Genomic DNA, 15,755 nt, shown 5'->3' on the forward strand with positions numbered 1-15,755 from the left:
CCGCCAGAGCCACAAGACCCGCGCGCGGGGCGGCTAAATGTCCCGGCGCCTAGGGCGCCAGAAACCCTAGCGCCGGTCCTGCTTGTAGTAGTGTAGTATCCCTCTGCTTCCCTGCTGCTGGAGCCTCCTCATTGCAGTGAAAGACTCTGGCAAGGTTTTGTCAGCAGAGAGAGGTTCTGGCAGCTCCCTGCTGCTGGAGCCTTTCCCCATTGTCTCCTACCTGCCAGAACCTTTCCTCACTTCAGTGAAAGGCATAGGCCCTCAATTCACAATAGATCTCCCACAATCTTCAATGGGAGCTTTACTTCAAGATCAAGAGTAGATAGACTATGGCAGTGAGTAGTAACTAAACTTTTAGTTCATTTCTTTATTGTTGCTTTCTGTAGGAAAATAGGCTCCTCTTGTTGTTTCTGACTCTTGTCATTTCTTTCTCCATCTCCTTTGTTTCTCTCCCTCTTCTATCTTTGTATCTATTTCTTTCTTTCCTCTGAATTTTCTTTCCTTCAGCGACTCCTATCCCTCTATCTCATCTGCTAAAATGATCAGCAATGAAATAGACAAAGATAGGTGAGGTAAAATCTTTTATTGAACCATCTTCTGTTGGTGAGAGAGATGAGCTTGAAAGCTTGTCTTTCTTACCAACAGAAGTTGGTCTCAAAAAAGATAACTCACCCACCTTGTCTCTCTCTCATATCTTGGGACCAACACAGCAACACCACCACTGCATACAGCAGTGAAATAGTTGGTTAGTTTAAACTGCCACCTTCATCCATTAGAGTTAACGTCTAGTGGGATTAATACGGCGTGGGGGGGAGTTCATGCCTCTGAGCCATTGTTTCAGGCTGTCTGCAGATTTGGGAAGACAATATGGTATTTGTTACATTTGGTCTGGAAGGTTTTCAGTCAAGTACATCAAGGTCACAATGTCGCCTGTGGGCTGGGAGTTTGAGTCCTCTGCTCTTTAAAATGGTATAATGTACACTCATTTTAAATCAATCCTCCATTGAGAGGCCCAAAGAAAGTTAGAGGTAGATCCTACAGTTAGAGAGTCTACAAGTTCCTAGGGTAGACCTGGAAAGAGGAGGAAGTGTGTGTGTGAGGGAGAGAGAAAATATATTACATAGTTAGTGTGTTCTCACATTTTTTTTTATTGTGCAGTTCATCTTAATAAAAAGTGTCTCTTGGACACCTCCCATCATTTCCGGTGGCATAGTCCACCGCCCCATCATCTATATCTTAGAATATTCCTGTGGCAACTACAGCTATTGATTAAATGGAAAATTAATATTAGAAAAGCATATAATACATTTTTAGCTTCTTCTAATGCAATTTAGCAGTTAGAAACAACAAGGGAATCCAGCATTGTGTGACCAACGAGCTCTCAAGCAGGCACTCTGTGGACATGGGCCATATATTATAATTTGAGAATTGATGATTTAAGGCATTTGATAATCTGAGACTACTGCAGTCTCAGTATATTTGATTCAGCATGTTTGGTCTGGAATTGTAGAGTTATTTTAAATATCTGTATGACGTGTTCTAGATTTAGTTTCTGTTTTAAAATTTTCCACAACTCCAAGAAGGTATGGGTAAGTGTAATGTAGAAATAAAAAATAAACAAATACATGCATTTTGCTTAGTTGCAGTTTTTTAATATGCATTCATAGTATATACTGTGATTGCTGGAACCTTTAAGTATGCTGCAAACACATGTTGATTAGTATGCATGTGATTTTTGTTGTTTAACAATTATGTATTTTTAAAATTTGAGGAGGTTGGCTGACAAAGTATAAGAAATCCTGAAAATACGCTGTTTCAGCATGCTACAATTTTTCTTAGAGCCAATTAATACATGTTATTCTGCAACAATGGTAGCATCTATTATTGCAATTTAAAAACACTAAAATAAATTACTTTTGATTTTGCAGGTTTCTAGTGAGTATTTATTGTTGAGTTCATGAGGGACAGAGCAGAAACCAGAATCTGTAAAGTAAGAAAAGGTAAGTTAATTTTAAGGCCAGAAGGGGCTACTGTGTTTATCAGTTCTGACTTCCTGCATAGCAGAGGCCATTAACCTTGCATGAATTAATTTCTGCTTCACATCCAATAGATGTGGTGGAACTAGAGTTATATGTTTTGGGAAAACATCCAATGTTGATTTAAAAATTTGGAGACCCCACCATAACCCTTGATAAGTTGTTTCAATGGCTAATGACCCTCACTGTCAAAAGTATGTGCTTTATTTCTAGTCTGAATTTGTTTAGCTTCAACTTCCAGCCTCTGGGTTTTGTTATACACTTGTCTGCTAGACTGAAGAGCCCTCTGTTATCCAATTTCTGTTCCCCATGTAGACACTGATCAAATCACCCCTTAACCTTCTTGTTGATAAGCTAAATAGATTGAGCCTTTCCCTACAAGGCATGTCTTCCAAGCTTTTAATCATTAATAAAAATATTCATATATATGCATATACCTGTCTCATAGAACCCAAAGGGCCCTGGTCATTGAGTCCAGCCCCCTCCCTTCACTAGCAGGACCAAGAACTGATTTTGCCCCAGATCCCTAAGTGACCCCCTCAAGGATTGAACTCGCAACCCTGGGTTTAGCAGGCCAATGCTCAAACCACTGAGCTATTCCTTTTGACTTTTCTGTGAAACCTGACTAATTTTGAACCTCCTTCTTGAACTGTGGAAGCCAGAACTGGTCACACCAGTGCCAAATACAGAGGTAATATAATCTTTCTGTTTCTATTCTATATTTCCCTGTTGATACATCAAGAATTGCATTAGACCATGTAATCACAGCTACACATTATGTCTGACGAAGTGGGCATTTACCCACGAAAGCTTATGCTCCAATACTTCTGTTAGTCTGTAAGGTGCCACAGGACTCTGTCGCTTTTTACAGATCCAGACTAACACGGCTACCCCTCTGATACTAGCTACACACTGGAACCTCACATATATCTAAATATGCTCATGAAAGCTAACAGATAACTTTGAGTTCATGCACTAGGACTTTCACTTCTGAAGATCAGAGTTCACATTTTTTCTCTGGTTACAAGTGAAAATGAGCTTCTTCCAGCCTAATTGTAGTCACAGCTTATAAATATTATAGGACTACCTCTCATAACCCTAGTAGGCACTGACGAAATACATAGATCTGAGTGTGATAACCATCATGATGGTAAACTCATAAGTTATTTCAACATAAGCCTAATTATACATTATATATAGAAATATAAAAAATGTACACACATCATAATGTCTGTGTTGTGAGTTATGCTTTGTGGGGCTTGAGTTAACGTTTTTAGAATTTGTAAGGTGAATTTCCTCCTTTTAACAATGTCATTGTCTATACTTTTCATATTTCGAGTTACTAAAATGTCAGTATTTTACACTTACAGTTCTTGCATTCAGTTAATATCTTAAACATGTAACTTGTCATGAATTGATTATTTCCCTTCTTGCGTCAGCTTTGCACTTTTTAATGGTAATATTCTTACGTATTTTTGTATAATTTTTTTAAAAATTTCATCTTTAACTGTAATAGCTACATCTTCACATACATTTCCTCTGAGTTTTTAAAACTAAAATAAGGAGTCCTAAGTTTTTTTTTTAAAAAAAGTTTGTCTAAATATTCTACAAAGGGTGGATAAAGTTGCCTACATAATAAGGCTTCATATATGTAAAAAGGGTTTGTGTGGTGTGGATGTGCACACATCGTTATCTGTCACGTATGTACAAGGTGGTGCAGAGAGCTCCCATTCAGCATATGTGTCTAGGTGGTTGTAATCAAACTTTGTCATACAGGCTGGTGGGTTTTTTCCCTTCATTGGTTTTAGAGAGTGATACTCAAGCACCATTTTTCAGTACTGAAAATGAATGTGGGGGAGGAGTATATGAGAGGATGATTGGATGTGCGAGAGACTGTGGTATGGAAATGTAGAGTGAAGGGAATGAATGAAGAAGGAAACTGAGAATTGGAATAGTGGATGGAAAAGGGAGGACAGGGACAATCTACTAGTTTACCAGCAAGCAGATGCATCCTCAGCAACAGTTTCTGAGTGGCATATAACACTTACTATAACTCCCTTTAAATACACAAACTGTTACGTATTGGTAAATTGAGGGGTGTTATGGTCAGATTTGAACGTCTCAATATACTATATATTTGGGATTGATTCTTCATTGCCTTGTACCTTTGCATAATTATTTACATGTATACAAAGTGGGTGCAAATTGCTACTATTCTGATTTAGCAGCACTTTGTCCTCCTTTACACAGGTATAAATAATTGCACAAAATGCAAGGAGGTAGTGCAGAATCATACCTATTATTTATAGATAAACATCAAACATGTATTAGGCTTTAATTGTAATGTTTTGATAACTTTATTAAAATTAGTCAGTCTCCTTTGCTTTTGTTCTTCCTTCTGTTTCCTTCACTGCTCACCTGTTCCTTTACTCTTTTTTCCTTTCCGGGACATCATATTTTTCCCTCAGTCTTTTTTTCAGTGTCTGTTTGTCTTTAGTCTAATTTCTCCTTCTCAGTCCTTTTCTCTCTTTCCTCATTTTTTCCCTTTATGAAAATACTCTTAGGAAGTAGGTGAACACAATCACCCTTTATTCCCTTCAAAATCTGCTTTTTTCATCTCTTCTGTCCACTTATGTCAGTTTCTCCCATTTCCTTTCTTCTCTTCCTTCTCATCCTCAGCCTTGTCCCCAATTTCTCTTCCATTTTTGATTTATTTTATTTATGAATCACTTTCTCCTGTTTCTCCACTAACTTCTTACGAGCATTATCTGTCATTGCCCAGAAACATCCATCACCTAAGATTCATAGAGTTCAACCACAACATATGCTGGGCAAAGCCCCTTATGCTCACTTATGTGTGCATTGCCTTCTTTCCTCCTCCCATGACATTCATGCACGCACACAAGTTCTCTGGACACAGCAGTGTGTGCATGTGCACACTGATACTGATGCAGCTTCCTAGTGCCTGCGACAGTGAAATTTCCAGTAGGAGGAGACAATTCCACAGGGAAGTGGGTGGTAGAGGGAAGATAGCTGAGACCTGCCCATAGTCCCTTTGCAGAGGAGGAACAAGCACTACATTAGATGCTTTTTTCCATGGATGGACCAATAGTCAGGCAAAGTGGTGAACCACACCGTTGGCTGGAGACTGAGTACCTTCCTGTTTTTAACCCATCTGGCTTTGCTTTCAGATCAAAGGTTTTGTATCACTCCTTATACACCAGGTGAGGTGAGATGCTCATTCTTTGCTGACCTTGCTGCTTCTTAAAGCGACCCTTGGGAATAAAAGGGAAATAGGGAGAAATCTGGGAAGGTGTAAGAAATTGAAAGAGGGCCTGGGAAAAGAGAATACAGCCCAAGCAGCTGGTCACTGAATACTTTTATGTTAATGGAAATGAAGCTGGGGGTCAGGCTGATCACCTGGGGAGCCCAGCTGCTGCACTGCTTTTGTCTCAAAAGCAGTTGTCCTTTCTTCAGCAGTGAAGGCTAGCAATGGACCTACAGCTTAGCTTCAGCTTTCAGTGAAATAGCTCGGATATAAAAAATGACGTGCGAGTTTCACAACCATCTGTATAGTTATCTAAAACCTGTACTAAATGCCAGATTAAATCTTTGGACAACTTGGACACATTTTCTCTTGTATTGAAACCACGAATGTTGCCTTTCAGCTAGAACAGAAATTTTATAATTGTTATATATACTTAAATTGAATCCAAATACTGCCTAGCTCCTTCTCTTTAATGTCAAGAAAATCTTAAATGTGGACCTTTGCAAGCTGTTTAGAAAGGCACTATGTAGCATCAGTAATGTGGCTGCTTATCTTGGCTAGAAGTTTTTCAGTGAGCAGTTTAGTCTGCTGTAGTGGGTGCTTCATAATTGCAGCTCAATATGGTATGTAAGATTTTGCAAGATTTTGTAGCCCTCTACCATGACCAGGCCTCAAAAACACTCCCCCACGCCTACCTGCACAGCTGAAAATACCTGTATTGCCATGCTCCCAAACCTTTTTTCGTTTCTTTTATTGTACTTTCCCTCTCTCTTACCTTTTCCATTAAATCACTTTCTGCTGTCCTCACACTGTAAGCCAAGGGTCTCAAACTCAATTTACCTTAGAGCCAGTGCCAGTTTTCAGATCCTTCCAGCAGGCCAATAATGTCACTGAAGATGGTGTTCAGAAAAGAAAACATTTATATCATATTTTTATTTAGAATTTCTTAGAAATAATAAAACTGTTCTACAACTTTATACAATTCTTCTCTTGCCAGAGAGTTTTTAGTGTTTGCCAGACACCTGGCAACACTTCAGTTCTGTCAGTGTGTTGATGTTTAGCCTCAGTGACTGAGCAGTTGAAACCTTCAGGATTGCAGCCAGGTGTGCATCAGATAATTGTGTTCGGTATTTTGACTTTTTATTCATTGCGGAAAAAAGTGACGGTGCCTCCATGGCTGACGCTGCCCAGCGACTAGTGATGATATCTCTGTCCCTCTCCCCCAGCCAATGGGAGCTATGGGGGGTGGTGCCTAGAGGAGACAGAGCTGGCAGCGTGGCAGCATGCCTCTCTCCTCCGTGGGCCACAGTGGGGAGGTTCCTGCACCACAGGTGGTCCACGGGCGGGGACTTTGAGACCCCTACCCCTATTTCAGTCCCCAATCAGCTCTGCACTCTCATACCGTCATTCCTTCCTCTTCCTCCCCATCCTCAAGTCAGTTAATGAAGGTGACTTCTGCTATCTACGGTCAACTCTGGAACTACCAGTCCATCTACTGAGCAGAAAGATGTCTCACTAGTTTAATATTTAGCCTTTTTCTAAAGCTGTTTTAAATAATTAAGTCTTATAATTTCAATATAAGAATATTAAAAACCTTTGGCTATTGATTTAAAAATGAACTTACCTTCTCCCATAGATGAATTGTTTGCCTCAGAGTTCATAGGAACCTTTGAGGTACCCATAATAGAGCTTACGCACTATTATCTGAGTAGGAAGTTGTATGGGATAAATACATTTTTACTGAAATACTCTCTAATGTGGCAGGAGTTATCAGATGGCACTGTTGAACATAGTCTTAAAAGTTCTTTTTCTTAGTTTGTAAGAAGGGTATGATTGAAGAAATGTTGCATTGTTGGGGGTTTTTTTTATGCTGTTTGTTTTTTGTGGGGAGCTGTGGCAAGCAGTTGGAGAGCTAGCTTTCTGCCTTTTAATCTCTTCAATTGGAATTAATTCTGGAGGCAGAGTTGCTGCGTATAAAATTGAGACCCTACTGAAGCACTTTAAGTAATTCTGAGAGATGGAGATCGTATTACTGATGATGCTAGCCGGGAAGTTTCATAGTGTTGAATTAAACTATATGTTACAGATTTTATTTTGAAATCTGTAGAAGCTTTATTCTTATGTTTCATTTTCACTGATGCTTTCAATCAGTGTTGTTATCAGTGAAGAATCTCTCTACAGGAAATGGATGTTTCTGAAAAATGTTTTGTATGTTTTGTTATGTTGTTTAAAATTGGTAATCTGGTGAATGTAGTGCTCGTGGACAGGAGTCTGATTAGTTAGAATGTGATATACTATAGTGTTGGCAATTGTTGTGAAAACCCTCACTTTTCCCAGTACTGCTGTGCCAGTGCAGTTATCACTGTCACAGCACATGATATTCTAATCCATTCTTGAGCAAACTAGCAAATGTCATGTACTGTTTCACAGTTTTATGATGTAGGTGGATGTTCACTAGGAATTTAGGAGAGACTGCAAATTCACATTCACATGTGATGATTCAAGTTCAAATTTGCGTGTTCCACCTAAGTCCTTAACTAAAATGTACCCATTCTAGAAAGAGTGGGAAAGTAAGTTGTTTTATGGAGTTTTTGTGTTGCAGATCAGTCAGCAACTGCAGAGGTAAATATCTGTGAGCAGCTTAGTAAATATTTAAACTGGACCTATATTGTATACTTTTGTTGTAAATGTATATAGATTCATATCCAGAGGAAAAATGGGAGGATGATGTTTGCCTTTTGTAAGTTTGCTTGGCACTCATAAATGACAAAATTTTACAGTATGTTGTAAAACTAGAGACACGTATGGAAATTCCCAGTGTTCATGGTATTATACCCTGCCCTTCTTGCAGGTGGAACTAAATAATAATGCCTAATTTATATGCTGTATTTAAAAACGTACCAATCCAGAATAAATCATCTTTTAATATAAAAAGTGGGGCAGTAAGGAGACTACATTATTTTTCATTCCTAGAAACTGAGTCAAAGTGGGGAAAAATCAGTTCATATACAATATTATGGCTTGCATTCTACTTACATAAGGATATTTGCATTTGTTTTGAACCTCTCTTTTTTGCATATGGTACAAATGAGAAAAAAGTGTGTCTGTAAAATAGCAATGAGCCTTGTACAGAGACAGTGTCTAAAAAAGTCTTTCCAGGGTCTGTAGTAATAAAACAGTGTTAAGATCAACCTTGGAATCTTAAGAAAGGAGGTGCTAGCTGTATTTTATTAAAGAACAAGAGCTTTAAGCTTTGAGAGGTTTTTTTATTCCCTCTCCCTCATTATACACATGTAAAAATAGACTCTAGTAATTTAAAGCTAGGAGAAGAATCTCTTATTAATGACAAATGTGCATCTGGATTATCTCTCAGGCAATGTGGTTGTCTAGGATTTTGTGTTGCGGAGTGTATCCCTTCAAGTTAACAGCAAAGAAATGAAAGTCTCTTGGAAATAAAAGCCACTAAAGGCATTGATCTTGGAAGAACAGATTGAAGCCATTAATGTTAGTTTTATTATTAATTTCTTGTGTGATGTTATGATTAACTAACGTGTTATGTCATATATAATCATTGTATGCTAAATAGAGTTCATTTGTAGGATTATAGAAGAATAAGATTGATCAGTAGTTAGAAGGGATAATTATGTATTTGGTATCTAAGTAAGTAGAGCTGAAGTGCAAGGCCTACAGGCTGAGGCCTGTAAGATTTTAGCTTAGCTATACAAAGCCATAGGCTTAGAAAATACTTGACATATATTAAGTGATCAAAGAATGACCCCGTGCTACAAGATTACAGGAAAAGATGTATCAATGGATGTTGTGAAAAATTAAGAATAGTTTTTTGCTTACAAGATATAGTCAGAATCACATTATAAAAAGAGGGTGTCCAGGTTAGGAAAATTGAGGTCCCTGTGGAAAAGTCCATCTGGAACCATCCCACTTAGCGGAGAGGAAAGTGATTAGGAACAGTCAGCATGGATTCACCAAGGGCAAGTCATGAGTGACTAACCTAATTGCCTTCTATGATGAGATAACTGGAGCTATGAATGAAGGGAAAGCAGTGGACGTGTTATTCCTTGACTTTAGCAAAGCTTTTGATACAGTCTCCCACAGTATTCTTGCCGGCAAGTTAAAAAAGTATGGGCTGGATGTATGGACTATAAGGTGGATAGAAAGTTGGCTAGATCATTGGGCTCAACGTGTCGTGATCAATGGCTCCATGACTAGTTGGCAGCCAGTATCAAGCTGAGTGCCCCAAGGGGCCGGTTTTGTTCAATATCTTCATTAATGATCTGCAGGATGGGATGGACTGCATCCTAAGCAAGTCTTCAGATGACACTAAACTAGGAGGAGTGGTAGATACGCTGGAGGGTAGGGCTAAGATAGAGGGACCTAGACAAATTGGAAGATTGGGCCAAAAGACATCTGGTGAGGTTCAATAAGGACAAGTGCAAAATCCTGCACTTAGGATGGAAGAATCCCGTGCACTGCTACAGAGAAGGGAGCGAATGGCTAGGCAGCAATTCTGCAGAAAAGGACCTAAGGGTTACAGTGGATGAAAAGCTGGATATGAGTCAATAGTGTGACCTTGTTGCCAATAAGGCTAACGGCATTTTGGCGTGTATGAATAGGGGCATTGCCAGCAGATCGAGGGATGTGATCATTCCCCTCTGTTGGACATTGGTGAGGCCTCATCTGGAGTACTGTGTCCAGTTTTGGGCCCCACACTACAAGAAGGATGTGGAAAAATTGGAAAGAGTCCAGTGGAGGGCAACAAAAATGATTAGGGGGCTGGAGCACATGACTTATGAGGAGAGGCTAAGGGAACTGGGATTGTTTAGTCTGCAGAAGGGAAGAATGAGGTAGGATTTGATAGCTGCTTTCAACTACCTGAAAGGATGTTCCAAAGAGGATGGATCTAGACTGTTCTCAGTGGTACCAGATGACAGAACAAGGAGTAGTGGTCTCAAGTTGTAGTGGGGGAGGTTTCGGTTGGATATTAGGAAAAACTTTTTCAGTAGGAGAGTAGTGAAGCACTGGAATGGGTTACCTAGGGAGGTGGTGGAATCCCCTTCCTTAGAGGTTTTTAAGGTCAGGCTTGATGAAGCCCTGGCTGGGATGATTTAGTGGGGGATTGGTCCTGCTTTGAGCAGGAGGTTGGACTAGATGACCTCCTGAGGTCCCTCCCAACCCCGATATTCTAAGATTCTGTGATTCTCTACTGATGATCAATTGGCAAGGCAGCCATCAGACCTTAAGAATATTGTTAAGGATAGGGTGACTAGATGTCCCTATTTTATAGAGACAGTCCTGGTATTTGGGGTTTTTTCTTATATAGGCACCTATTTACCACCCCCTTCCCCCGCAAACCCGGCCCTGATTTTTCACATTTGCTCTCTGGTCACCCTAGTTAAGGATGTGAGTATAACTATATTTGTAACTTTTGCATATGTCTTTATAGAATTTCTGTATACTTGAGTAATCATAACTTTAACGGTAACTTTAATAAAACTTTCAAAACAGACTACACCTTGTCTGTTAGGGGCCCAGGCATGCACCTTTGCCTCCTTGTGCCAGAAACTGAGGCTATACAGGGGCTGCCCTCATTTCCTTCTCAATCACTTTGGCCTGAGATGGAGCCCTAAGTGTGTCCACCTTGAGCGTGCCTTGGCTTTTGTATTTTTCTGCAGTGGTTAAGAGAGTTAGTATAGTTAAAATTAGTTGGGTAAGTAGTGAGAGGAATGGTTTTTTCCCCCCTCCTCTTTTTCCCTCTCTAGGAGACTTGTTTTCCTGGCTGGGCATGCTGTCTCTCCTACTAGAAGGCTATATCTGTAAGCAATGGCCACGGTAAGTGTGTCTGTGCTTCGGGGAGAGCAACTTCTGCCTGGTCTTGAAATCCCGGGAAAGGAAGTAAAGTGAGAGTAAACTGACAGTTAATGAGTAAATGCTCCCTTTGGCCAGCTTCTGAGTCAGTTCAGGAGTCCCGTCACCCTCACTCTGGACATGTGTTTCTAGGTAGATCCAGAAATCCTTTAACCTCCACACAAGCTTCCCCTAAAAAAGAGAAGGCTTAGGAGGCTTCAAGGAAGACTTTTAAAAAGAGGAACATGGACACTCATCTTAATGAGCCAGTTCCGAAAAATATCCAGGTCCCTTGTGAGATCTACGGTCAGCAAAGATTTGATCTCTTAACTTGGTACAGTTGAACTGAAAGACTCCTCCTCCAGTACTGGTGGCATTGCAAAGTCCTAGAGCTTGAAAGAGAGACATGGGTTTGGTAGGTTTTTGATACCCTCTGAGGGACAAGCATTGGCGCTTGGGACTGGCACCATCCAGCTCAGTCTTGCCATCAGTTCTTATGCATTCATCCTAGCCGTCAGTATTAATGCCTTCAGCTCTGAACGAGGAACAGTGCTAAACTCCATTGGTGTCTACTTTGGTATGCCCACCATCAATAGTACCTTTGGTATCAAGGACCATTTCCTCGGCTATTGTATTGGCACTGATTCCCTACTTGGTACCACAAGCATTTAGATATACACAAGACCTATCAATAACAGATGAGTCCCCACTCCTCATGGGTACTGAACGTTTCTAGGTACTGAGACTACAATCTCTGGACCACTGTCCTTCAGTACCACAGGACTCCATGTTTTTTTTGTGGATGCTGCTCCACTGGACAAGATGGAGAGGATGGAGACTTCCAGTCAGTCTCCTGTATTTCTTATTAGGGTTCCCCAACATATTTATTCTCTGACAGTCACAGAGAAGATCAAGCTTGTTATCCAGGATGGAACCAACCCTGCATGCCACCTTCTTCCATATAGGTCCCCCAACAGCCACACTGTGACCCCTCGGCTCCCTATCTATAGCAATTTGTCAGACCATTGGGACCATGTCATAGGGAGGCCAAAGTTGTACAGCCCTCTCTTCCACAGGAGAAGATGTTTGAGGAGTAGGAATCCAGTGCAGATAAAGAGGCCATCCCTTCAAACACCTGTTTCATCCTGGTCTCCAGACAAGGCGATTATGCCTCTGCCACCATTCATGGCTGATGATTTTCAGCAATTTCAAGATCTTAGAAATAGGGTAGCTGACAGTCTTCAACTTCTGCTCAAAGAGGTCAGGGATTCACACACAAATGATTAGATATCCTACAATTGCCTACATCTTCCACAATGGCATTTCTCTTTAATAAAGCGCTCCTAGACTGAACTAAGACTGTGGGGTGCCACTATTCTGCCCACATATAAACGGGTGGATAAGAAGTATTATGTTCCCCCTAAAGATTCTGATTCTTTGTTCTCCCACCCTCCTCCTTAACTCCCTGGTGGTGGATGTGGTAAATGATCAGGGTAGGAAACACTTCTCTGAGTCTACCCTGAATGACAAGGGCCGGTAAAGACTGGATGTCTTTGGATGAAAGTCCTATTAATCAGCAACGCTGCAATTTAGGATCATGAGCTATCAGGTGGTCATGGCCAAATATAATTTTACAAATTATAACAGATTCATGGATTTTATTTAATATCTGGCACAGGAACTAGGGATCAGTTCCAGTCCATTGTCTCTGAGGGCCATTTATTGGCCAGAACTGCTCTTCACGCATCTTTAGATGCTGTAGACACTGCATCCAGGTCCATCTCCATGGCTGTGGTTATGCACAGGTCATCATGGCTTCAACTCCTTCACTGTGTATGAAACCTTATGGAGAAGTTTGTTTCTGCACCTGAAGTCTATGCGTTAAATCCTAACCCCATAGAAGGCAATGATAAAACTACCATTGACTTCAGTACACTCAAGTTTTTGCCTCAGATATATTAGTCACATCCCACACAAGAAGGGATGCTGGTGGTTCAGGTAGTATATCGCTGTCACAGGTATATTTAAGTAAGTTTAGTATCATAGTTTTGCCATTCACAGCCTCGATTACCATTTGAAATTTAGCAGTGCTGGACTCTCTCCAGTACTTTGCTAATTGTGCACTTTGTGATTGAAGACATTTAGTAACATATGCTAGGTGGGATGCGGTATTGGGAGAAGTTTTTTTAATGAAGCATAAAACTGCATTTGCTCAGTGATTAACAGGATGGATTTTTAAAGGGTTACTTGATGTGTAAAGAAGAATGTTGACTGGGAGTCAGGAGTCAAGTTGCATTGCTGGCTCTTCCATAGACTGACTGACTGTAACTTTGGGCAAGTCACTTAACTTGTTGTGTCTCAGTAGATCTATATAATGAGGTTCCCTGTCTTACACAAGAAGGAGCTATACAATTTAAGCATATCATGTTCTATTCTGCATGTTTGGTCTCCAGAGTTTATATTTTATATCCAGAGACAGCAAGCTAGGAGTGGGGAAGCTCCTCTAGAAACTTCCTCAGCTGTACTAAGGTGTGTGACTAGCTTTGCCCGTTACTTTTGAGTATGCTCGTTTGTTAGGGTTACTCTTCTGGGGGCGGGAGGGGTGGGTTTTCTGTAATTCTATCAATGTACTGTTTGTATCAGCTTGTGTCCTCTTACGGAGCTCTACTTCTCTCTGCTGCAAGTTCCTTCCCGATGGAGCTGTCTTGCAGGACCTAGGTTCCCCAAGGCTGGGTTCTTCCAGCCCCAGAATCACAGACAGACAGACACCACATCTTGAGAGGACTGGGTTAATCGGCACTCTCAAGCTGACCTCTTGTATGTCCCTGGACTCAGTAGGCTGGGTTGAGCAACATTTCCAAGCTGTCACCATCATAGGCCCTCGGATTCAGCAGGCTGGGTCGAGCAGCACTTCCAACCTGCCACTCTCATATGTCCCAGGTTCAGCACGTCCCTATCCCCACTTTCACATTATAATTGTTCTGGTAGTAACCTAATTAATGAGCAAACCCCCCTGGGATTTTGGGGCGTGGTAGGGATCTTTTAGCTTAGGTACAAGGAGCGTTACTGCAGAGCGAATGAGGAAACCAGAAAACCACCCACAAGGGGGGGAGAGAGAGAGAGAGAAAGAGAAGCAACCAGCATAATCATGAAAGTTATTTATTGCCAGGTAATAACCATAGGGGAGCCAAACAAAGAAAGCAGTTGTAATATTAAATCTAACTTAAATTTAATTATAAAAGTCAGATTTAGAAAACTATAACTGATCTCACAAGTCAGGGACAGAAGGCTATACCTAGAGAGAGAGAGCTGGGTTCTCACCACTCCATGAAGCTTGAATCAGTTGGAGGCCCCAGGTGGTGGGAGTAGCTGAGGGTCTGGAGTGCTGGAGACAGGCAGAACACCCAGCATGATCAATCAGGAGAAGATGAAGTCCCAGTGGAACTGGTGCAGATTTTGGATCCAGGCATCAGAACACTTACTTGAGCATGGATAGGGGTTTTTGTAGAGAAACAACAATGGTTCAAGGGAGTACACTAGATTTGTTTGTGTGTAAACTGATGGCTCAAGGGAGTATACCAAAGTTGTTTTGTTCAGGCTAGACATTGGGAGCTGATCATTCCTGGCTATAGTCAGTGTTCCTTGGAGGGAACTCACAATGCAGTTAGGGAGCTTCACTATTTTCCATACCAGTAAAGGATTTATTACTAGAATTGGTCTGATAACTACTGAGCTTAGTGTGTGCAGGCGTAGGTTCATTAACATCTGGAGCAGAGATCCCCCATAATGTAGTGCTTCCCTCTTTCCTGATCCCAGAGTTCTGTGTGGTTCTTGCCTTAGAATCTCTGTTCTTCTTTCTGTATGCTAATGGAGATGCCTCCTTGTCTCATCTTCGATGCAAATGAGGGTAGGGGAGTTTCCTTAATCCTGTCACCTTTATCCTAGAGGTTTAGGTGCGTCTCCCACTGCCTTTTCATTGCTTTTTGTAAGTCTTTCTTCTGATCAGTTTTGGCTCAAGCAGAGGGGAGGGGGAGATCTTTCGTGAGTCAGACAGGCTGGGTTCTGCACCCTGGTTCCCCAAGAATGCATTGCTGCTAGGTAACAGTTGCTCTGTATTACCTCTGTGCTCTTTTCAGGGAGCTTCCAAGAACAGTAGGAGCTTGTGGAATCCTATGGAAACACAGCACTTAAATATTCCCGGCTTGAGATCCACAGGTTCAAGAAAGGTACTTCTAGATTTATGCAGTGTTTAAATACTTCACTGAAGGATGTATACTCCCTACACCACCAGCATTCATCCTTGACTGGGCAATAATTCTTACACATGGATTTCACATACAGATACAGACATTTCGTGTGTGTGTGTGTGAGAGAGAGAGAGAGAGAATGGGCAAACTATTCCCCTCCACCGCCTCCCCATTTAATGGAAGGAGAAGATTCAGTTATTGAGCACTATTCTTTCTATCACAGGAATAGTTCACACAAGGGAGAGTGGAGCCCTAAGAATTGTATATATCAATATTCATGAAACTTTTTATAAATATTTCTGTGTCTATGCTGTCAGTCTGTTTCTAAAATATATACTTTTT

General features: G+C 41.0%; 1 protein-coding gene across 6 annotated transcripts in view; it reads left to right on the forward strand.

Moving 5' to 3' along the window:
- The window catches only part of SIPA1L1 (signal induced proliferation associated 1 like 1), a 391,350-nt gene that overhangs the window by 153,197 nt on the left and 222,398 nt on the right, over positions 1 to 15,755 (forward strand). For 4 of the 6 annotated variants that reach the window (XM_075065409.1, XM_075065414.1, XM_075065411.1 and 1 more), the window contains one exon: positions 1,929 to 2,000. The exons of the other annotated variants lie outside the window; for them this stretch is intronic. The gene's annotated coding sequence lies outside the window, so the exon portion shown is untranslated. The remainder of the gene's footprint in view (positions 1 to 1,928; positions 2,001 to 15,755) is intronic. 6 annotated transcript variants of the gene reach the window in all.

This window comes from Chelonoidis abingdonii, chromosome 4, assembly GCF_003597395.2.
Source record: "Chelonoidis abingdonii isolate Lonesome George chromosome 4, CheloAbing_2.0, whole genome shotgun sequence".
NCBI classification, from domain to species: Eukaryota; Metazoa; Chordata; order Testudines; family Testudinidae; genus Chelonoidis; species Chelonoidis abingdonii.